Source organism: Pholcus phalangioides, unplaced genomic scaffold (genome assembly GCF_987345545.1).
Source record: "Pholcus phalangioides strain wild (caught in Gottingen) unplaced genomic scaffold, Ppha-v1.0 ptg000004l_1, whole genome shotgun sequence".
NCBI classification, from domain to species: Eukaryota; Metazoa; Arthropoda; class Arachnida; order Araneae; family Pholcidae; genus Pholcus; species Pholcus phalangioides.
In genome coordinates this window covers 17,957,256-17,981,729 of record NW_028301597.1, presented here as the reverse complement: position 1 = coordinate 17,981,729, position 24,474 = coordinate 17,957,256, and the positions used below count along the sequence as shown (strand labels likewise).

The 24,474-nt window shown below is 34.8% G+C and overlaps 1 protein-coding gene across 4 annotated transcripts in view; it reads right to left on the bottom strand.

Moving 5' to 3' along the window:
• Nucleotides 1-24,474, bottom strand: part of LOC149086631 (CD151 antigen-like) — a 138,995-nt gene that overhangs the window by 32,429 nt on the left and 82,092 nt on the right. For 2 of the 4 annotated variants that reach the window (XM_089231027.1, XM_089231026.1), the window contains exon 2: nt 17,897-17,948. The exons of 1 other annotated variant lie outside the window; for it this stretch is intronic. The gene's annotated coding sequence lies outside the window, so the exon portion shown is untranslated. Of the gene's footprint in view, nt 1-17,896; nt 18,731-24,474 lie in introns of those variants that run through there. One more of the 4 variants, XM_089231025.1, reaches the window with a different exon arrangement.

Sequence of the window (24,474 nt, the reverse complement as noted above, 5' to 3'; positions counted from 1 at the left end):
AGTAAGAATTTTTTGTGCTTAGGTCTCCCATTGCTATACTTTTTATGTTGTATCCGAAGATAGCTATTATGACTTTATAGTCCAAAATCTTGTCCGGAGGTTTATACAGCGATGCTATTCGCATTTGTAGATTGCGACCGAACGACAAATCTACGGTCACAGTCTTCGTATCTGTCTACGATGTTTTAAGGAAGGTGCTTTTTAATATATATAACCACTCCACCTTTGATACCAGTGATTCTGTCATTTCTGATACATGAGAAGTTTACAATTTTGACCCTTCTTCCAGGATTCAAAAATGTTTCGAAGACGCAAGCCACGTCAGTTTTTCTGTCCTCAACTAACTGACTAACTCCGATAAATCACTCTTCAATCCGTCTGCGTTCCATTGTAGAAGAGCGATTGGTTTGGCATTATATCAGCACTTTTAGGATCTTTAAAAGAACTTCCTCTAGTGGCGCTCTTTTGTTCCTTGGTTTGTACTGAGGATGACGAAAATACATTCCTCGACTATATAAAAAATTTCATCTAAAGGAAAATCCTTGAGTTATGATGTTGGAAACGATTTTCTTCCAACCATTCGCTCGTTAAAGATTAGGACCCAAATTTACCTCTGACTGACTCCGAACATCCATCGTTTGTTTGTTGGATCCTTCTGGAACATTTGTGCTGGATCCTTCTCAATTCACCATAGATTCTTTGTTGGGCCTTTCTGTTGGAACTCTCACTGGGTTCTTGTGTTGGCACCATCATTCTCTTGCTGGATCCTTGTGTTTTCACCCTGATTATTCCCTTGTTGAGTCGTTGTGTTGTTAACCGTCTACTTGCTTTTCTCGACTCTTCCACTAATACATCTGTGACCTCTTTCCTGAGTTTTTCTATCGGAACCACTAGAATTTTCTTGGGCGTAGGAGGTGCCATTCTTCTATTTGGAGAAATATTCCTTTCTTTTGGAAGGTCACCAGTTTTCTTCGGAACAATAAGTTCCAATACCACACATCATATCCCAGAACCTTCAGTGAATCCACGACTGCTATGGTGATCGAGTGGTCATAGTGACGGACTCGCATCGCGAGGATCCGGGTTCAAACCCCACCGTCGCCGCAGTGGTGGTCGGCTGAAGTTGGTTCTCTGCGGTTCCAAACTTCGAGGCGCGAAAGGTTCACTATACGTACACACACATTCCAACATGTACTAATTCGTTAGAAGTTCCGCAGAGGAATATGCACGAGGTGCATGTCTGGTTTAGTAGTAGTAGTGAATCCACATAAAGTTTAAACCATTCTCGCACTTGAAGAAATTTGAACGGTCCAACGTACAATTTCTTCAGCTTTCCTTCCAAATATTCCCAGTTCGTCATATCTGATTTCAAGCGGGGGGATTTTTCGGTATTTTTTCATACGTTGGTAGATAATTTTATGAATTACAGGAAATACTAATTTTAATCCGTCATGTGTGTCTTTAACTGTGATGTATACAGAGTGCTCCATAAGTTCGTAAATAGAGGAAAAATTTATGAAAATTGAAACAATTGGCACATTTAAATGCAGTATGCGGGAAAGTTATTTACGCATTAAGACAGTAAAGATAGCACGTAGTCACGACAAAAAACCTTGAAAATTATAAAAAATGAAACTCTAAAACAATGTCAAGAGCTTGCAAAGCACAATTACCCAAGAAAAATAATTCTCGAAGAGCGCATTGCGGCTCTCGGGGGAAGGGAGTCATGGTGAGCTGATCACATTGATGTGTGCCTGTTCAATGCTTTGAAGTGATTTTTCAAGCGATTTCTTTTACAGACTATTTTTGAGAGCCGCGGCTAAACGTTCTCATGGCAATGGAGCGGCATGGTCAAAGTTTAACCAGTACCCTAGAAAAAAAAAGCGCCTGAGTAGTGCAGTGGTAAGACGCTCGTCTACCACCATGAAGGTTGCCTTTACGTCCACGGGTTCAACTATAGGGAAAAATATAAATAACAAAAATGACATTCTTTCCCTACCGAGACCACCGATAGATGGCACCTACATTTCAACCCAACTCATGCGGCAGTGAATTGCTGCCTGGTGAAGTTGATACGTGACAAACTCACTTAGTAGTACCGTAAAAAATGATTATTCGTAATTTTTCACTTTTCATACAGAAAGAAAGAACTAGCAACAAAATTTGAAGTCAGAAGGATTTTTTTAATATTCATAGAGACAAGTCGTATGAGAAATGCTAAAAAATAAATAGAAATTAATTTGTTTGCACAATTTGGGAACTAAGTTTTATCATTTTTTTCGTAAACTTTGAAACTTATCTAATTCTCTAAATACAAAGGCCACAACAGGCAAATTGCCCAGCGAATTGGCTGAAAAAAGATGAATGTCAAATATAACCAAACTAAAACAACCCAATGTAAAAGCATATACCACGAAAGGAAAAAACTAATAATTAATGATATAGAATGCACTGTCCATAAAAAAGATTATGGTTGTCTTATCTAAGTATGGATAGCTTCTCGATTCATCCCATTGTTTATCGCACTTATATTCAAACTTCACGACCTCCGGAGGTAAGTTATTCTATTTATTAACAATCTGGTGACAGCTATGTGTAGATAAAGCCATCTAATTTTCGCAGCAAACAAATCACTTCTAAAAACTCGTTCATTATAAAATGTGTTAAAAATCTGGAGATATGCCTCTTTCCCCGCATGACTCAAAATGCCATGGACAGAAAATATACAGTATAGTAGTTAGAAAACTTGAATTCTAAACGGTGTTGTTTGGTGTTCAGTTTGATCGTTATCTTATGCATTAGAGAAACTAGTTTTAAAATTTTTCTAAGGCTTTTCCAAGCTTCTCGTAGTTGAACGATAACACCACCGAGAAATAGCAAGTAAAGAGTAAATATTTATTTTAAAATTAAGATCAAAATGAAGCCGGCACCTAATCTACTGAAATGTATTACAAAATTTACTCTCATGCAAAAAAAAAAAAAACCAACAACACCGACGATTCAAAAATCTAGAACGAAAAGTCAATGATGCTGAATAGCAGGATATTCAGATTTACTTGAACCCTTTAACATCGATTTCTGTAGGATTCTCACTTTCGAAAGGAGACTTTAAATATTCACAACTTGAAGTCGTTTAGAAACGAGACCACACCCACATTCCAAAACTGTCCCAGCGTGACTTCAAGAGCCAGAAGATTATATATTTATGTAGTCTTATCTATATAAAAATAGCACCCTTGTTTCGTCGAATGTTATTTTGCAGTTAAATGTATGATATTTTTCTCGATCATTTTTTTTCCCTTCAGATTCGCTGGAATGATTGTCAGTATCGTAGAATTGAACATTCACCGATTACTCGACTCTATATTTATGCATCTTGGAGCAAAAATAAACACCGAATTGTTAAAAGAAATTTCTGTGGAATATTCCCTGGACGGATCATGCTGATCACTTGGGAATACGCGAAGATCACATTTTAATTAATTAATAATAGAATAAAAAATGAATGTATTCTGTACATATTATTACTTGTGCATCAAATAAAAATGGGTGTGGGAAGTTTTTGAGATTAAATTTTCACTTCAAAATAATTAATAACGACGCAATGCAGGGGGAAAATGTTAAAACATGAATGTTTCAGGACGATTCAAATTAATTTGTTCCAGGATGAAATTTAACTTCCATGTGAAAAAAAGAGGAAATTACTGTTTTAAAAAATATTTAAGGAACAAACATTTAATATATAAAATGATTCTCAAATGCTCATAACTACTTCTGAATAGTTGGAATGAATCAATTTATATTTAAAACTCATACGTAATATATTCATAGCCATTTTCTTCAAGTTTATGTACTTCAGAACAAAAGCTAATGCAATGCAAGCTTCTGCAAGCGTGTATTTGAAAACGTACGGGCCGAAGAAACAAATATATTCAGAATATTTTTCTATTTTTCATCCAGTTACTATGCCAGGGAGGGCAATTTGTATGCAGCCTCGTTTGTATATCTGGAGCATCATTTCTGACGATGGCTGGTGAATTTCCGTAGTTTTCTGGAGGAAATATGATTAGTCTATTCATAAAGGCATATTTTTAGGTTTTAACGGCATACATGCATTTTTTTTATAGAGCGTAGTCTGTCGGTTTTCAAGTCATAAAAATCCTAGCCCCAGCAATGACAAATTGAACTGTTTTAAAACGAATCTGCCTTAGGGAAAAGACCACATTATATACATACTAAAAATGCAGGGTGCCTATAAATTCACAAAAAGTTTAAAAATTCATGAATATTGAAGGAATCGGTATATTCGAACGTGGTTTGCGTAAAGTTATTTTCACGAATAGAGATTCCTTTTTGAAAAAAAAAAACAAAAACAATTTTTGTTGATAGACAACACTAGCACAAAAGCAAATCACTAGAAATATGCAAATCATAGAGCAATAAAATGCAGAGTAAGATTACAGCTAATTTCAGAATTTTCCTGTTACTGGTGATTATATAAATTAGCGCCAGCAACAGGAAAACGTTTTCATTGTGATGTTGAGATAGGTGGATGAAGCATTTTTGGCGATATTGTTTTATCTGACCTACGAATCACCGGCTGAAGCTTCACGAACGTTTCCGGCATAGAAGAAATGTAACAAAGGTTCAGGTTCAATCGTTACTGTTGGACTTTCTAGCGCCTTTTGTTGACGAAAATTTGAACTAAAACTTTTTTCTATTATTAAGAGAAATTCCTTTTCAGAATTCCCTTATGAGAATAAATTTTTCTCAAACCGCATCCAAATGCAGTTTCTTCAGTTTTTATGAAATTTTGAACTATTTACAAACTTAACAGGATACCTTGTATGATCAGAAGCATTTAGGTTACGTTTTCACGAGCTTTCGTCGCCCCCCCCCCCTACGAAACATTTCTAGGAAACGAAACCAACGAGCCTCAAATTTGAAGTGTAAGTGATATCACATCTGCCCGTGTCCTCCTGTAATTTATTTCATTCCCAGAAAACAATAGTGTTATGAAAAAACAGATTCACTTTTTCCAGTGATCGCACTATTCGAGATCAGATACGATTCTAATATGGCGTAGGGACAAATTATTGCTTCTTACAGTCGATGTCACATATTTGTTTTGTTGTCATTAAAATATGTGCGTAAGAAAACATTTTTTGCTAAAATATATTTTGCTTTTCTTTTTTCTTTAAGTTCCAAATTAGATTCACACATTAAAAGTTGTTGGAATAATCTATTTCATTATCCCTTCATTTCATCATGCAGCACTAAATTAATTTTTCAATCACATAATACATATAGATGCAATGTTGAATTTCTTTCCAAAGTATTTTTTTTTATTTCTTTAGATTGTTTATATTACACAAATGATTTGAAAAATAAGGACTGCACCTAAGAAAACGTTGTTTCTTCTTTTCATTGGTAGCAAAGAATACGAAATAGAGTCGCGGAAAGCCTTCGCTGTAACCTCTTCATACCTGAGCCAAAACTTACTATTAGAAATTTTTTTTTCGATATTGATCATAATCATTGGTTTTTTTAGTGTCTCATTAGTTAGTACGCGATAAATTGCTCTTACTTTGAGTTGCTGCATTTTAGTAATTTTTTTGACATCTTTATATTTTATGAGAATCTTTTTCTTCTGTCACCTAGTTGGGCATTTTGCCTGTTGTGGCCTTTTGTATTGATATTTTGGTTTATCGCACGCCAAAATGCTCTTTAAAATCAATTTTTTTAATTAACTAATTAAGGTCGACGTCTTTGCTAAGACCATTTGAGTTAAGTAAACATGTGTACCCCTGGTCTTAACTTGAAAAAAAAATCATTTAAAATCGTCAAAAATGAGGTACACATGTGTACTACTGGAGTGAAATTGAATAAGTTAAAAATAAAAACTTTTTTTTTTACAAAATTAGAGATATATATTTTATGAAATACTTTAACTGAAAACTCATAAAGTTTATCATTTAACTGAATTCACTAGGCCTGGTTTGGAACTTTTATTCATTGCAGCGTATTACTCAATTAAAGTAATACCTCGGCTAACGAAGACAATTCGTTCCAGAATCACATTCGTTAGTCGAAATAATATAGGTTTCCTATAGGTTTTTTATTCCTATAGGTTTCTATGGTAAATTTTCGCAATTCGCTCTAGACACAGCCCAAAATTGGAAGATAATTTTAACCTACACACTATAGGAGCAAGCACAGTAAGAACGAGATATAGTGACAGAAGATAAACAACTTCACAATCGGATGAAGGAGAGTTTAAAGGAAGATGAAAACCGAAACATCTTTTTAAATCTTACACTATGCAGTCGGGTTCATAAGTTATAGTTAGGGATACCTAAATTTCGTATTTACGAAATAGACGTGGTAACTGCGAAATTTGCAAAATAACTGCGATAAATACGAATTTTACGAATTTTGACGAATAAATGCAAAAATTTAAAGTTTTTACTACTTTTTTTAGAACTCTCGATATTTTACAGTTTTAAAAGCAAAATTATGACAGAAAATTGGTCATAATTTTCCTCAGTACTCGCACCTTGCTTCCTATTACGTGCTTTTAAAAGCAAATCTCTTGCATAAACTAGAGCACCTGGTTGCATGCGATTGTTTTGTAAAATATGTGCCTAGTTTAGGTAATCTTCCTTCAGTTTGTGGAAAACGAAGTTCTTGGTCAAAAAATACGTGTTCAGATGACTTGCTTCCGAGCTGTGAGAAAATTATGGAACTAATAGACAATTTGAACGATCAAGCTATACTTTCATGCACGTTTTGTGGAGTACGTTGAATAGTCTTAAAATCTGTTGAGCGCCAAAGTCAAGGGTACAGATGATAACGGTTCAAGTAAATTTGCTCTGCATATCACATCCAACTCAAAGCATGAAGCATACTACCGTGCAGATATTTCGGCCACCCGCAGTCGCAACAAAACCTATTATTTATAGCTTCCAGAAAGATTTGAGTACAAAGATGATGCCAAAATATATCTTTCTGGAAGCTATAAATAAATTTTTTTTCAAAGACTTGACATGCGAGGAGAGAGAGGGGAACGAGTTGTGTTAATAGACAGCTACTTCGAGTGGTAAACTAACAGACTTTTGGTTACGCCATGCAGACTTTAAATATCACCAGCATATAATCCGAAATATTCACAACTTCGGCAACATGAATATGTTAGAGCCACGCTTATACACACACACCATGTTTCTGCACGTACGATATGTACCAATTCGTTAGAAATTCCCCAGAGGTATGTTTCGAGTTACATTTACAGTTAATATGACGAAGATTTCAAATTAAAAAATATAGTGGCTGTTGAACTTTTCAAGGACAGCTATTAATTTAAATTAAAAACACAAATAATTAAAAAACAGACGCGGTTATACTTAAAAAAATAATAATTGTGTCTTAGCAAATAAATGCAAAATCTTTGATTTCAGTTTCGCGAATAAATGAGAAATTTTTGATTTCAAAACTTTTTTTTGCGAAATTTACGTATTTCTAGTCGGTGCGTGATATATAGTCAGCTCATTTTTTCTTGCACACATGCTAGTGGAGAAGATAAATTCCTAGACTTCAGTTTGGTATTAAGAGTTCGTAAACACTGAAACAATTCAAGTCTGAGGCTTTACTTTTTTTTAATGTATTTTCTCTTAGCATAAATAATTTTACATGAAATGGCTCAAAATCTTTTTGAACGATAGGTACATCTGGAAAGCGATTCCGAGTTAGAAATTAATTAATCTTACTCAAGCAACAGTAACTCATTGGATTAATTTTGATTAGAATGAAAATTTGAACGCGGTTACTTTATGTTAGTGCACGCGTCCAAATCAACTAAAATGTTCGTTAGCCGAATCAGTATTCGTTAACCAAAGTAGTGAAACGTCGAAAAAATCTTCGTAAGCTGAGGCGTTCATTGTCTGAGGTATCACTGCATTTTTGAACGAACATCAAGCAATGTCTTCAACATTTTTACTATGAATATTAAATTTAACTCTATGTGGATGATCGGTATCAACTGAAGCAAAAAGTTCGACATCCCGTGGACGACGATCCCTATTGTCAAAAAGAAAAAAACAAACGGATCCCGTGATCAAACCTACTTTAATAATTATTAAATATTAATAATTTGTGTTGAAATTTACTAATTATTCCTTTACTAATTATTCCTTTTGACCCGAACATTCATTTTTTTTGGAATTTTTAAGATGTTTTTGCATTTTGGATACTCAAAGTTTGCACTAAAAACAAATGCCATCAAATATTTATTAAATTTGTTTTCTTCAAATTTTTAATTGCTTTTGTAAAAAAAAAAAAATTCACTTCGTCCAATTTCTTTTCAGCCAAGATGATGCAGGGTATAATCATCTTCATATTCAAATTTTTCTAGAATTTTATTGCTAAATTTTCTGCTGTAAATTTCACTTTTCCCGGAAGCACTCTCTCCTGGAAACCATCTTAACTTTCTGGAATTTCAACTTTAAGTGCTGCCCTCTGATGAAAGCCCCCAAAATCCATATTCACATATTTCTAACTCAAAATTTACACAATCGTTCACGTCAGGGCTTAGATCCCTGAGGTAAAAAAAAAATTCTACAGTGGAAAAGAACAACCCACACATTTGTGCATGCAGGGTCTGAAAGAATTAAAAATACAATAAATATGGCTACTGAAAGCATAAATTGTAAAAATTGGCATAACCTCATAAAGACTAAAATATTTTTACTGTTAATTTCGTGAGATATAGGTGAAACTAAATAGTAGTGATTAACACCATATATTGATTTTGATTTTTGGTCAGCGAGAAAGTACTTAACGTAGTTTGCTAGTTACCCAATTCTATGCTAATGCTTTGAAAGTGTCTTGTTACAAAAATCTCCATCGTTTTCATTCTACGATAAATACTTCAAAAATCCGTACATAAAGAAAATTCTATACAATATCGCAAACCACAGGTCTAGACATCAAAAATAATTTTAATCATTTATTGCTCTATAATTAGAATTATTGAAAGTAAAAAAAAAAAATCGCTAATCTTTTGTATTGCCTCAAACGAGTTTATCTTGAATTCAAGATTTATTTTTCCAATGTAATTAAATATTTGTTTTGACTCGGACGAAGAAGTTCGAACGCCATTGAAAGAGAAATTATTGAGAAATAGGTAACCTTGACTCTCTCTCATTTTTTTTTATTCTTCCCTGATGGCAAAGGCAGTTCAATGGCCCCTTTCCTTCATCCCAACACATATATACTCTTCTATTTTTCTCCTCACTTCTTGTATATAACGCAATACACTGGTCAAGCCGGCTAATATGTTATAAAAAAGAAAGAAGAGGTGGTGGTTCGGGAAGGACGCCGGGATTGTCATCCTACGTCAGATCGTGAAAATCCAAGGGCTGAAGAAATATATCATAAATGAATTTCATTTCCTTTGTGTTTACTCCACAATCCTTCATAGTCTGGTATTGGTACCGCATAGCTCTCGGCAAGGCCAATCTCGGCGCTTTTTTGTACAACGTTTCTCGTGGCACGTTCTCGTGGTTTAGTGGGAGGGGAAAAAAAGTTAGTCATCAGGGAAAAGTCATGCCAAGGTTCATAAAATCAAATCAAGTTTAAAATTCTAAAAAAAAAGTTAATTGACCATTCAAGTGGTTTATTATCATTATAATTTTGGAAATTAAAATTGTGAAGGCGGTAATACACATTTCAATGCGTGTCTAATTTATTTGCTGGTGAAATGACTTGATGCTCGTTATTAGTTTCATTAGAAAAGGGGTTTGCGGTGTGAATTTGCCACATTATATGGTACAGCATTCTTGTGGTGAATTCTGATATAGGAAGCTAAATATAAGTCATAGTAGAGATGATTCAGAGACACTCATGATCATTAGTCGCAAAAAAAGGCATGACGTTAATTTCGGGTTGTGCTTATACATTCAAGAATACAATCAAATCAATGAGTCATGAAAAAAATTCATTTAAATGATCTCATTGGCCAAGCAATAGCACCTTACAATACAAAATAATTCTCAAAGTTAAATAAAAATTCATCAATTATTTTCATATATACATGTTTCAGATCTGGACGAATCTCCAAAAGTTTACATACCCGTCAGTCTGAAGAATTGAAGTAATACGTGCCCGATTACGTATCTGATGTGAAAGCGTCAGGCGTGTAGTTAAAAAAAAATAGGTTCTACATGCCGCGAAACTCGAGGGATATCAGCCTTTTGAATGTTGGGTCTGGTCCTTTTCCATCATGCCGGTAAAGGGAAAAGCGAGGCTTAATAAAGATCACAATATACACTTAGCTAATTCAATGGATTTTTAGAACAAAGATATTTAAGAATTTTCCAGAATCTGATTCGAAATAGTGCCGGAAAATAAGCTATCCCCCTGCCTGCCGGATTAAGCGGGGAATGCGGTAATTTTTGTTTTTTGTGTGTGGCTTGCTGTAATCATATTTTTTTCCAGTCATTAGCGATTTTTCAGCAATTTTAACTGTAGTTGACAACTTTACAAACTTCTGACAATTTGGGAATGTTAAGTAGTATTACAATCAGGCACTATTATGGGCAACAGTACAATACCTTTGATATTTTTTGGATATAATTGGCAATTTTACTTGCCTTTTATCAGTGGTTCTCAAACTTTTGTCTTCCGTTGCTCCCCAAACTAATAGGCATACATTAAATAAGGACAGCTCACCGCGGCACCCCTGACAACGGTTGGCAGTGCCCAGAGGCGCGGTGCACACTTTGAAAAACCACTGCCTTTGGCAATGTTTTTTGCTATAGTTCGTACTGTGATCACGATTTCCCGTATTTATGTGAAGAAAATATATGGTCAGCCTAGATATTTATCATGGTAGATACGTTGGAATGTATTGATACTTTTCTGCCGGAACACCTTTCACGGGCAGGATGGAACCCCGCGGTGAGTCGCATTTGGTCCGTGGGCCGAAGGTTGTGCACCTCTGCACTGTAGGAAAGTAATTGAAAAAAAAACATTTTACGTACATGGATCATAGTGACTCGTTTAGGACATTGTGAATCGAGTTCGGAAATATTTGGAAAAGGGAGGGGAAGGGGTTTATCTTCTTAACTAACGATAACTGATAGGAAAAAAAATAAGTCTTACTCAACATTAGCTTCGAAATAGGTAAAAACAACTTAAAGATAAGAAGATACCATAAACTGAAGTCCTGATAACAAAAAACGAAGTTTTCCCATGTTATGATATTGATTAATTCCGTACTTTGCAAAAGTGATAACAATACACAAATGGTAACATTATCCGTGATTTCAGTAAACTACGTCTACTGTATATACATGACCAGTATTTCAAACACAAAGTAACTTCATTGGACAGGTGTAAAGCAAGCAAATAGTATTATCTGTGCTAATAACGAAAATAATATTTTTATTCAAAATATTTTGAAGTAATCAATTCGACTTATTTGACCAGTTCATGATTTTTCAGACCTTAGAAAAACACCATCTATTTGCTAGTTAAAAACTATGAAAATGTCCAAGTGTTTTACTCTGTGTGATGTCAATTACGCAAAAACCCGAAGTTCGAAACACCAAATGAATATTACCAAATCGCCTAATATTCCTTTTCTTTAGAAAAAGAAGCCTCCAATTGACATATCATAGGTTGTATGCTACGATTCGACCTATGACGATTCTTTTGAATCAAAAACGCAAACGTATGGATGAAAAGCTAGATGGAAATGAAACGCGTAAGAATTATAAGTTCATGAGATCGGCACTTCTATGTTCTTTTATCTGAGCAGAAGGAAAGAAAATTTAATGAATGCACTCAGCACAGGGGGAAACACATATGTAGATATACATGTATATCCCCACAGATTGAAATTACCAGAAACTCGAAAGATCATTACTCTAAACCACGTCGAGCAATTACCAACCGGAATGGTGAATGAAAATTATAGATATTATTTGGTATGTGTGTATATGACTCATGAACGCACAAGTGTGTGTTTATTCCGAAGGAATGTAACCGTATCTAATGACGGCTTCGAAACGTTGAAAGCTATTCACTTGTACTTGTGTATGTAACAGCTTTGATAGAAATCCATCAAGAGAAGCTAAGAGTAAAATATGAAATGATACACAGTTGGACACTGTTATAACGTCTACAATTGGTGGTTCTAATTTATTGTTTTTTTTTAACTTGGGGGTGAACTTTTGGAATCCGTATAATAATAAAAATTGAAAGAAACAGATCTTCAAGAAATACTTGTTCAAAATGGAGAGATCTGCCATAACAGAAAATGTTTTGGAATGTAGATGAAATTGAATGCATGTGAAATCTGAAATCACTGCAGACTTGCTATAACTCTGCATTTTTCACCAAGAGCTATTTATAAGAAATAATTGGAGATTCGATCATATATAGTCCCCCCTCCTAATTATAATAGAATTTCCGACGATGATGCCACTCTCCGCTATCCATACAAAGGTTTTTAACAGCTGGCTGATGCGAAGATATATTTTAAAAAGAGAAAATTTTTTCAGCTGCCCCTGTGAGGAATTGAACCCACGTCCTTTCACTTTCCGGGTGAACGCCCTAGACCACTAGACTACAGAGGCAACGAATATATCAATCTTTCCTTGGAGCTCGTGTGCACTTAACGGGACAGTACACGGACGGTCGGACCTAACTCAGGCCAAAGCTGACAATGGCGACTTATCAGAGGATGCTCGCTTGGTGAGCTCCAAGGAAAGATTGAGATATTCATTGCCTCTGTAGTATAGTGGTCTAAGGCGTTCACCCGGAAAGTGAAAGGACGTGGGTTCGATTCCCCGCAGGGGCAGTTGAATTCTCTCTTTCCAAAATATATCTTTGCATCAGCCAGCTGTTAAAAACCTTTGTATAATGGAATCAAACAGTGCGTATAAAATTCTATCTGATTATATTTTTCATACTTGGAATGTCTTGAAAACGTCAACCGTGGTTACAACGACAAAAATTCATTGAATATTCGATGCCGTTATAACCGAGATTGGCTGTAGTATGCGGATCAACAATTTAATATTTTTTCATCTTATTTCTAAGAGGTCGATAATTCTGAGTGACTAAGGCCGTGATTGCACTCTATATTAGTTTTATAAACGCTCTTTTATAAAACTTGACAAATGCAACCAATAAGCTATACTGTTGCATCCGTTCTAACGTGACCGATAAACTTATTGTCAGTTGCATTTTCAAGTTTCATAAAAGAACTTTTGTGAAACTTTTATAGTGTAATTGCGGCCTAAGCAGAATAATAGTCTATAATTAAATTTGTTCTTCTTTCATAAGGAGTTTTCCGAAAGCCATGTAAGGGTGGTTATAATAAATTATGAGTAAATGCTTGAAGATGATTTATAAATACGCGCATTTATAAATAATCTAATGTTCAGGATGTATTTAGAATTTTTAGAGAATATTCTCACATGGCTATAAAAAACCCCTGTTGCAATTAACTATTTTTTTCATTGACTAAATATCGTTGAGATAATGACTGAATTGAAAAATAACCGAATGCGAGACAGTATTAACGCTGTAAAAGTTCATTAAAAGTTTTATTCCAGAAGCGAAATGCAAGCATATGCTGATTTATTTTACGAGAGAGCTCTTTCTCCATCGATAGTTACGATGGATAGTCATTAAAGCAACACAATGTCTTCTCTTCTTTATTCAATCATTGAAGCAAGTATTTAAAAAAAATGGCAGGATAGAAGCTTCATTCAAAAAGCGAAAAGAGGGATCAGTCATTAGTGTCTATAGTATGGATTCACCAGTAGCTTTCTTAATTGCTTTTTAAATGACTGCCAAGCTAATGGGAAAGCATCAAGAAGAAAAATCGAAATTTTAAGGAAGAAAGCTAGAGTTTTCATTGATAGCTGGTTTTTTTTTTTTCCATCTTTTTTGCAAAACGGTAGAAGAGCTTGAATTAATAAGAAGCTCTTCAAGTGAACAAGCTCCAATGGACACGGCTGAGTTGCAAAAAGGTTAGTCTCGTAATAATTGCGTAAGAACTCTCGACGAGATATAGCTACTTTTTTTTTTGAGAACATCCGTTATGTTTATAATCACTGCTAGCTAGTCTCAAAAAGCATTCGTACGAACGTGGAAGCAAAATACAAAACATTTATACTTTTTAAGAAAACGAACTAAAGTGGGTGTATCGTATTAATTTTATGACGGTACCGTTCTAATAATCAGTTGGATTTGAAGAGCTCTTATATCACTGCAATTTAATTTGTCATTCATAAATTGAGGGATTAAAATCAGAGTGCTAGTCGATTAATCTTCATTTTGAGAAAAAGGTTTTACTAGAACTGTTTTCATGGAGTTCCATGTTAAATACTTTGTAATTTCGCAATCTAGGGGCAAACTATTGAAGCTGAGACTTGGTTCACTTTTTTAACCCCTCCTCCCGTAAAAATTCACGGGTAATATTGAAATTTGCTGCGTATAAGCCGCAAATGGAAATTTTGTTACTTTGAGAAAAAAATATATCGATATAGGCCTATATACATCTTCAAATTTCATACATCAGTAATGGAATTTTAAGGAGTAAAAAGATGGTTCACCAATTTTTAGAGGGAAAAAAGTCTATTTTTCTTCTCGTATCTCTAAATCTTTAAAAAAACATTTTATGTAAATCAATTAAAGCGTTTGGCCGAACAACGGTCTATGTCGTTTTTTTCAAACTTTAGAGGGGACACAATAAAAGTCATCGCTTAATTCAGCGATGACTTTTATTGGGACACACATTTTTTGCATAGAATGCAACTGTACAAAGATGCATAGCAACTACACCTGTTGGTTACTTCAGGAACGTGTAACGGCAGCTATATGGAACGTTATTTATTCAAAAAAAAACCAACAGATTCCACAAAAATGCAACACAGACAGTTATTCGGCCAAGCGCTTCAATAATAAAAATACTTTCTATTCCGACCTTAGAGAAAAAAAAAGCTGCTGATAAAATATACCAAGAAATTCAGGTATTTTTATTTTAACGTACAATCCGCAGATTATTATACGCAGGAAAATACGACAGTTGAAAATCTTGAGGACAATCTAATAAAAAGCAGCGAGTTGTTATAAATCTATCAGGATATATATTAGCGTCTTAACGGGTAGGTAAGTGGAGGTCCCAGAGCGGGGGTCAAACAGTAGCCTTAAATAATTAAGCATTTTACTCATTCAAAAATTTTCATTATTGTTTTTATTTATTACTTCAATATTTAATTTTGTTATTGGAAATTCGATTCAGTGTGTAATACAGCTGAATAATATTTTTCTAGGGGAGTTGAAAAGAAACTCCAAAATTGTTCTGTCCTTTGCCCCCTCCCTGAATGTAATAAGTACGACCCCCGAGTGCATTGATTCGAAAGATCTGACAGAATTTCTACACATTATTAGCTACATTTGTGATAAGTTAAGTAGGTGTATTAAATTTTAGTTTTTTTAATACTGCACCATTTAAATAGTACATACGATTGTACAGAAATGTTTCTTGAACAGTCATAGAAGATACGAAATGGAAATTATTGGAAATTTTCAAATTGCAAAATTTTCATTTTGCACTTGCATTTGTGATGAGAAATTCTGATATTTAACATAGTTATACGCATTTTTTGAAATTCCCTTTCTTCATTTCCACCTAACAAGCTTGCAATTATTGTTAATTATTTAATTTTAACAAATGAAAATATAAAGGACGGACGGAAAGCCCCGGAACTATTTTAAAAATTAATAAATCAACCAATTGACAAAAAATATAAAGGATACTTGCATACTCGATAATTTTACGTAACGCAAATCGTGATAAACATTAATTATTCACTGCCTGCGTTTCATTTTATGTGTTTTGTCTAGTTTTTCATTTTACAGCGTCACCTGCTAGAAAAATTTGAACTTTTTAATTTATCCACAAAAAAAAACACCACCAACACCACCACTCCAAGACGTATTCCAGTGGAAGATAAGCACCTTTTTTTGTCAATTCGTTGATTTCCTATTAGTTTTTAAAATGAGTTCAGAACTTCTCGTTCACCTTGTATTTTAAATTACTGCTTATGTTGCATTTTGACAGATTTAAGGATTAGGACATATATATATGCATATCTAAATTTTTCCCCATTGCATTGTGGGATTTCGAAAATTTGCTGGATTTTTAAGACTCATCAGACTGCAACCCCACGAATGCATCATTTTTTTTAAATAAAAATAAAAATAGTTATGGTTTTTATGCACCGAATTGCGTATCATCGAGTTTAGTAAACCCTGATATAATAATCCGCAAGTAATAAGCCGTACGTAATCCACAAAACAATGGGTCAAAAAAAGAAACGAAAAATGCCTAGTTACATCGATCGGAGAAGATCGCTCTTTCGATATCCCTTCAAATGGATGTTTATTGTGATCGATCGTTAAATTCCAATTGCTGCTTTTCTTTCTTTCTTTCGTGTTCTCTCTTAACCAGAACAGAATATTGGAAACTGAACTCGTCGAGTAACGAATCAAAAATGCAGTTATCACGTGATTATGATAGTATTTTTTTGTACAAAATAAAGCTTTATTTAATAATAGATTTTTAATGAACTTTGTTCATTTTGACAGATCCACGAGAAATTCAATTTATTTTAAAAATAACGTTCAATAAGTAATAAACGTAATGCGTTATAGCAGAAATTGTTAATTGTTACGAGAATTTCTGATATTTTTATCCAGGTTTTCAAGTGAATTGAAAATTAAAATAATTCGTTAAATATTTTTTCATTTCTAACTTCAATTCACATCCATTCAATTTCATCTACATTCCAAAACATTTTCTGTTATGGCAGATCTCTCCATTTTGATCAAGTATTTCTTGAAGATCTGTTTGTATTCAATTTTTATTATTATACGGATTCCAAAAGCTCACCCCCAGTTAAAAAAAAAACCAATAAATTAGCCTGTCCGATCCCGCTTATAATGTAATCACTTAAAACGTTTCGTGCTTAGTACGATTTATATCTGAGGTCTCAACTCTATAATTCTCATTAATATTTCCCGTTTAAAGCGTTTTCCCGCTTACAACGTTTTTTCATGACGGGCTTTTGAAATACGTTATAAGTGCGATCCACTGTATTAAAAAAAAAGTTAAAATTTTCGAATTTTATTTTATGAATCGTGCATTCATTTTCTAACTAAAATTCAATATCAATTTTTCATAACTTACCATAGAACCTTTCAAGTTTTTATAGCTATGTACGATTAAAAATTCAGCAAGTAGAACACTTCATTGCGGGTCAGAAATATCTTCACAGAAAAAATTATGGGTTTCTAAAATTTTTCTTCAACTTAATAAAACAAAAACTTGCTTAATAACATCTATTCGAAATGCTCAAAACGAGGATAAAAGTGCACATTTATGTTTTTCATTTTGAATTTCCCTCGAACTCTCAATCAACCTGTTAACTATTTCCCGAAAAAAAGAACAAACTAGAACCCAAAATATTATTTCACGTATATAGTGGATCCTGCTATAAGGCTTTTCAAAAAACCACCATAAAAAAAACAAAACAACGTTGTAAGTGGGAAAACATTTTAAAGGGGAAATCTTATCGAGAGAGTGGGACCACACCGAAATAAGTCGTACTAAACGGATAAACGTTCTAAGCGACAACGTTATATACGGGATCGAGTGTATTGGAAAGTTATAAACATTTAATGCCTAGAGAATCATTCTAATTATACATCCGATCCCCCCAATATCCAACAAGAAATCATAAACACAAACCCGTGAATAAACTGATACAAACATCTAAATTTTTATGAAAATAATGCCACAAAAAAAAACATCACTTACCTCTCGGTCACGGACTACTGCAGAGTGGAAGTTTCAATCCACCAGACTATTCCTAAAACATTTAAGGATAGTTCAAAGATAAAAACCGGAGAAGTGACCACACAGATCTATCTCAATCGCAGATCAATGATTAAAATCAATCACTTTCGTAAATGCCTCACAAACTAATTTTTTTCCGATAAAAAAAACAAAATCGACGCAAGTTCAATTTTTATTCTATTTTCAGAAAAAAAAAAAAAATTATGCAGAACACATTTTGAGATGCGCGCGGATTTCTCTCTTCCGACCACCCAACAGTTTTTTTCCCTTCTCTTATTATGAGTATCTTTCTTTTTACTTTTGCGGAACCCGGCGGTAAAAACGCGCTACGAGATGGAGAGACAATGACTAGAATCAGCCTTTTCCGGTTCGGAGTTGGAAACGATTTTACAGCAGCCGCGGCAGGCGTTGGGTGAACCTTGAGAAGATACCGACCAACCAACCAACCACTCACGTCCGGTGCTGATAGAGGGCGCTAAGCTGGTCTTTTCGGCAGGTGCGAAGAAGCAAGGGCTAAAAAGGACAGGGTGTGGAACCAGCGAGAAGCGCGACAACATTGATTTCCCTCCACACACACGGATGTGATGCTGCTCTCTATCTATCCCTTTTTAATGCGTACAGCAAGGATTGAACAATCTTTTGCGGTTGGTTGGGAAGCTTAGGAATTTTTCGTTTAAAAGGACCTCTTGAAATCGCTTTGAGATGGTTAATTTGCTTGCGATTCTAATGCTAACGCTAATCTAAGACGAGAGAATGGAGCGTATCTTTGGAAAAAATTGATCGAGTAATTTCTTGGAGTTGATGGAGATGCCTTCGAAAACGAGGGTATTAATTCGAGATGATTATATGTGTGTGTGTGTGTGGGGCGTGTAAATCAGGGTCGGCAGCCAAATTTACCTACTTGATGGCATTTTTGCTTTTCTAAGATCAATTCGATGCTATGATGAGAGGTTTATTGACAACGAAAAACTACTGAAACATTATTTACCGTTTTATTTTTTTTATAGGATTATAACAGTTGTTGTGAATATAGAAACCGGAAATTGATGCACTAAAAACTGCAAAAAGAAGCAGGCAGGCAAAAAGGCACTAAAAATGCTTAAAAAATACGCACGTGGAAAAATACATTTATAATTAATAGAAAAAAATGGAAATTAGCTAAAAACCAAGATATTAATGGTCCAAAAATTGGTCAAAAAATTGACTCTACCCTTACTCCGTCTATTCTTCTGTATTACTTTATAATAACAGCATTATCTGTGAATCTAATAAAGGGTGCTGGAACCCTGTAGCGCGACAACATTAATTTCCCTCACAGGTGCTCTCTCATGCTCTTTCTCTATATCTATCCTTTTGAATGCGTACAGTTGAAATTGAATGTTAAAAAGTCTCACCACGGAGAGCAACAGGCCTCTACAACAGAACAAATATTCAAACATCACACTTCACTCAGGATTTGTAATATATAGATGGTACCCCAACAAATTCATACACAGCACTGTATACGCACTCAGACTGTTAGGTACTCATACACTTCCGACAGAACTCAATCGGTAGTAAATTGCCAATGGTGATAGACCGGTGTTGTGCTCGGTTCGAAAGAAAGAAAAGCACTATACATAACACGCATTACACAGTAAAAAAACCTCACGTTAGGTTCAGAACTCGTACACGCACATTCTAACATGTACCGAATCATTAGAAATTCCGCAGATGAAGGTGAATGAAGTGCATGTGTGGTATAGTAGTAGTTATGATTGAACAATCTTTTGCGGTTGGGAAGCTCTTTTGGGAATTTTTCGTTTAAAAGGACTCCCCTTGAAATCACTTAGAGTTAGTTTATTTGTTTGCGATTCTTTATATAAATACAAGTACAAGGCCACAACAGGCCCAACGAGGTGGCTGAGAAATAAAAAAAAAGCTATTTTTAGTGACCTGTTGGCATTTGAACCCTGGATATACTGACGAGGATCGTACACGATAACCACTGCTTCACACCCAAATTTATCAAGTAGTTTCTTGAATCTGGTTGAGTTGATGGAGAGATGCGTTTAAAAATTCGAAAATGTGTGTGTGGAGAGTATTATATATAATTTCTGCCACGCCCGGGATAGAAAATTGTGCATTTACGGAGACCATATGACCCTTATTTTACGGGACATGCCCATTATTTTGGCCGTCCCAACTTTCCTTACAAAAAATGTCCTGTTTTATCCCCTTTATTTTCAACAAAACTTACTTGATTTTTTGATATCAAGTATATTAAGATCATTCTCATGCTTATAAATTATATTATGATAATTATGACTCTGTCACATTAATTATAGTCGTATAAATATGTTCATCTCATATGCTTATCAAACATTAGCTTTTTTTCGTTAATTATATTTTTACCCATTGTGACTGGCAGCCCTCGACTGTATTTTACATTATTGCCGATTTTTCAGTAATTTTGGCCTTTCAGTAACTTTACTTACCTTTGACAATATTTTTTTGGTGGTAATTTATAATTTTACTTAACTTTGAGAAAGTTTTTGGCTGCCATTGACAATTTTACTTGTTTGTACAATTTTTTTTACTGTAATTAGTATCTATATTTGCCTTTGACAAATTTTTTGGCTTTCATTGAAACAACTTTCATTGGCAACTTTACTTGTATTTGCCGATTTTTATTTATAATAACTGGCAATATCCCGATTTTCCGTATTTCCATGAAGGTAGTATGGTCAGCCTAGGTATTTATCGCGTTGGAATACTTTTGTCTGATTGATACTTTTCTACCGGAAGACCTTCTGTGTTGATGGAATCTCTTTGCCAGCAGTATTTGGCCCACGGGACGGAAGTTATGCATCCCCTTGGTTTATAATAACCGTATTTTCAGTCAAACTAAGAAGGACAAGGTGCGGAACCACAGAGAAATGCGCGACAACATTGATTTCCCTCAGATCTCGCTTTATCTATCCCTTTGTGCAGCAAGAATTGAACAATCATTCGCGGTTATATTGGCAGGGAGAGTATAGGAATTTTTCGTTTAAATAGACTTCTTTAACTCATATCTGGAGTTGGTGGAATTTCTGGCAATTCTTATGCCAACGCTACTAATCTGAGAGGAGAATGAAGCGAATTTGTTTGGGAAAATTTATCGAGCAATTTCTTGAATCTGGGTGAGTTGACAGAGATGCGTTTAGAAGAGGGGGAAAAATTCGAGATGATAATGCTGGAGAGTATAAATTAGGTTCGACATTCAAATATCTACCGATTTGATAACTTTTCTTGCTAATCGAAGATCGATTCGATGTTATGGCGAGAAGTGTTAATTATCACCAAAAATCTACCTAGTAATTATTTTGCCTTTTATGGTATTACTAGCTGTTAACCGCGTCTTCGCTCGCATGGATTGGGTAAGCAAAAAATTCCCCCTTAAGACAGCTTACATTTTTACATACTCTCTCTCCAAAATCGTAATAAATACCAGAGCTTATCATGTTGATCAATGGACATGAATCCCCTGTCATGCCCGGATGGACCCATGCGTAAAGATGGCCCTAGTTATACAGGCAGTTATTGTTGGATTCTGAAAAAGAATTCATACCTCCCCCCCCTCTTAAATTTACTTGAAAAACTTTATCTTTCTTTTCACACTTGAATTTTATTTCATAGCTTCCTATGGACTTCTTAATCACCTATCTTGGCTCCTCTACCTGGACAATACGCAATTCAGAACGCTTTCATTCAAACTAGGATTTACAGTGAAGAAGTGCATATAACGAACCCATAACTTTCGAAATGAAAATTATTTCTTCATTGCTCAAACATAAAAAACAACAGAAATCTACATACTCATATATAAGTGCTGTATAGCATCTGGTAATTGTCCCGATGAGATTGTTATTGTCTGGCATCTAATGCCTGGTTGATGTGCTGCGATAACCTCTTGAGCGAACAGTAATGCCCTTAATAACCCGTTGAGAAAAAAAGTTTTCGAGACCAGGTTTTTTTTTTAGTCTTTGCCTTTATAGTTTCAAAGTGAAATATTGCTTTGAAATTTGAACTTGCTTCGTTTTTCTGGTTCTGACATGACCATATTTTACCCGGTTTTATTATATACTAGAGTGCATTACCATTTTATAACCGGGGGGGGGGGTACAAATCTGATTTAAGAACAGAAAACAGCAAGAGGTCCAGGGATTTGAACAAAAGATTGGGTTCCACCCATTCATGTTGTTGTGCATGTGCGATCTGTCTGAAATACGATCGCGGGGATTATTGCGGAAGATCAGAGATGGTTATCAATCGAAATACGTGAATCAGTTCCGTAGAGTCCGTTCCTAATCTCTGGGTTTTGAAAATTGCCCGATTCAAGTTCGTTAGAGAATTATGATGATGATCAGACCTCTCCGCATCTTACTTAGGAATCTTCAACATCAGTTGTTGAATGTATCTTTCAGAGAAATCTCCATGGAGAGAAGAAATAGGCAATTTTTCTTGTTACTAAACGAAAAATTTTTCCTTTTATATGATAGAAATGTTAGAAACCTTTTCTTTGGTTCATTCTACTATCTCAATTATGCTCTGGAACGTGACACAGTGTATTTTCTGTTTTTTGTGCCAAGAGAGAGAGAGAGAGAGAGAGAGAGAGAGAGATAACTCAACAACAACAAGGAAAACAACTCCATATTTTCCGTTCGTATCTATCTCTGGATCAGTTGGCTGTAGCATGTGGACTCCACATACTGTCTGATTAGTACAATAATAATAATTATAATAATAATAATAAAAACGGTTATAGTTATGTAGTTTATTTCAGAGAACTTATATACGATATATGTATCCCGCATGCGATTACTTTTCGCATAGGTGAAAAGAGAAAGCTTGGAGAACTTGGATATTTATGATTTCTTATATTTTCCCGAGACATCAGACCACATTCTTGTGTATATGACTATTTCTTATAAAACTTGAATAATTTTTTGTTATTAATTTCCTAGACAAAGTATTAAAGGACTGAATTCTAAGCTGTAGGTGTTAGAAGATAGGATCAAAAACTATAGGAGTGAAATTTCGGTGATAGAGAATATAGTGTAAACCAGCGTTTCTCCACCGTTCTGAATCCTATAGACTACTAGATTATCTGAAACAATTCAATGGACCACTTACTTACAGATCGATTAGTGTGACTAATGCCATGCATTTTACAGGACATTCCCGTATTCTTGTCCGTCGCGACGTTTTTATACAATTTACCCATTTTTTCTCTACGAAACTTATTTGAATTTGTATTCTTAATGGTGAATGAAGATGGCTTTGATAACTTGCAAATGCATGGTAATTATGACTAAAAATACATACATTAATATTCATTCAAATCGAGCAGTTCGTCACCGGGAGCAATTTACTACCGATTGAGTTGTGCCGGATGTATATGTGTGTGTATAGGTACCTCACAGTCTGAGTGCATATCCGGTGTCGTGTTTTGAACTTTCAGTGCTGCCACCCATGAGTGGAATGGAATGATTGAATATGTATACCGTTGTAGGCCTGTTGCTCTCTGTGGTGCAGGAACATTGGCTCGCATTCGCGCCTCGAAGTTGGAAACCACAGAAAACTAATTTCAGCCGACCACCACTGGGGCACCGGGGGGGAGGGAGTTTAGGACCTGGGACCTGGTGATGTGAGTCCGCCGCTATGACGACCAGGCGCAAATATATACACGATGGATACTATCGACTGCCCAATAATTACACACGTGATTCCTTGTGAAAAACTAATATCGAAAAGCATTTTTTCCATTTTATAATCGGGCGAATATTAAGAGAGTTATAACGTTTTGAAATTTTGTGTCGTGTCAGTTTTCTAACGGTCAACGTGTCAAACACCTAAAGAAAAAAAAACCCATTTCCCTGTGCAGCGGGTTGCCGCTAATTGAAAATGAACTGAAATAATCAACCCCGTGCTAGAACACATGCTCGGTTATTTTCCTTCATAATTGGCACTTTTCTTCTTCGTGTAGAGTAATGTCACCCTTGTTTTATTACGCGTTTTACCTTCTCTCACCACTATGTTTATTAATTTTATTTATTTTTTAAATTTATTAAATTTATCACCAGATTTGTAAAGCGTTAGCCAAACGAGATCTATTTGGAAAATTGCTTTCCCAAAAATCAATAATTTTTTTTCCAGAATGTGGGAATTTTCTTTTTTCACTGCTAAGTGAAATTCTTTGAGGGAAAGGACAAGGATAAAAAAAAAAACTGGTTTGCACATAGCTTTAGCTTTCTTGATTAGAATTGTAGTATGTATATTGCTATCACGTTAAATACGCCAAGTTTTGGTACGTTCGGTGAATTTGGCAGGATTCGAAAGTGACGTCATAAATTCTTAATGCGTTATAATTCCATAATTATTAGTCAAATAAAAAAACTGAAAACCCTTTTGCATATTAGTTTTTCCCAAACAATCACCCGTGTAATTATTGGGCGATCGACAGGAGATTCACCCTGTATATATAAATACTCATCTCATGTATTTCCTCTTGGTTT